Genomic DNA, 1,217 nt, shown 5'->3' on the forward strand with positions numbered 1-1,217 from the left:
ATCGACGAAGAGCTTCGATGATTAGGCAAACGAGACTGATTCCTGTTCGGTTTGTTGAATGGGGCTTGTAAATTTGAAGATATGTCGTTAGATTCAGACTATCTTCTTTTCTTTGGTGATGATATATTATATATATATGTTTTGTCGTTTGTTGTCGGGAATCGGTTCAATCTTCAGCTTTTCTGGTATTCTCAATATTGATTAGGGGTGTTATCGATTCCTATCCTACTCTTTCTTCTCTGATTAGTAGAATTCTTCTTATCTCTTTGTCGGGTAGGATGCCTATTGAGGGCTAGCGTCGGTGTCGTCCTCAATAAAACATTCCTTAAATCATTTTTACTCGCGCTAGTAGGTCTAGGCCCTACTAGTCGTCGAGGTGTGCAGCGGTGGCTGCAGCTTGTTCATTTGTATGGTGAAGCTCTATCTACCGAAGTAGTAGGGCATCACAGTGGTTTTGCTTGGTGTTTTGGTATATCGTCTTGGCATCACCTTAGGTCTAATAAGGTCTTTAAGGTCTTTAGGGTCTAACAAGGTCTTTTAAGGTCTATTAAGGTCTGGGTCATGGTCGTCGTAATTGTCGTTTCTTGTTTCGTTATAGTTGGCCTTATGATCAGACCCTAAAGCATCGGCGGTGAGGATGATAGCTGCTATTATTGTTCGATTGCCGTCGGTGACTGGCGAGGAATGTTGTCTGTTCTCCAAGAAGTGGTGACGAAATGGGTTTACTCGCTTCTCGCTCGGATATCCTCAGGCAATTCCCTAGTGAGAGTAGCCAATCGCTTTATTCCGTGATCAGTGGAAGTTGGCGGTCGGGGTGGTCTTAGGACAATCCTTGTCAGGGTCTCCATGGTCTTTTCCTTATATAAATCGTTAAGGCTTGGCCTTAACATTTTCTCTTATATTGGCAAATGTCATTGGATTATCTGGTATGTTTAATTCGTCAGCAAAGCTTCTTTTTCAGGGTCTTAACGGATTGGAATTAGCGGTTCTAGGGCTTTAGGTGGCAGTCTTATCAGGATTCTGTAACCCCCTGCTTGGTGTCCTCCTAAGCGGAATTGTATGTATAGGGGTCAGAATCAGGGGACTACGCGTATAGGCCATTTCGGTTTTCCGGGTTCTAGACCATTCCTATCGGTGAGAATGAAGCCTGATCAGTCCCCAAAAGGCGTCAATTCTTGAGAAATCTTATCGTGGTTGAGTCGATGAAGTGAAGTGGC

Source organism: Phaeoacremonium minimum (assembly GCF_000392275.1).
Source record: "Phaeoacremonium minimum UCRPA7 unplaced genomic scaffold PA7_03_scaffold_236, whole genome shotgun sequence".
NCBI classification, from domain to species: Eukaryota; Fungi; Ascomycota; class Sordariomycetes; order Togniniales; family Togniniaceae; genus Phaeoacremonium; species Phaeoacremonium minimum.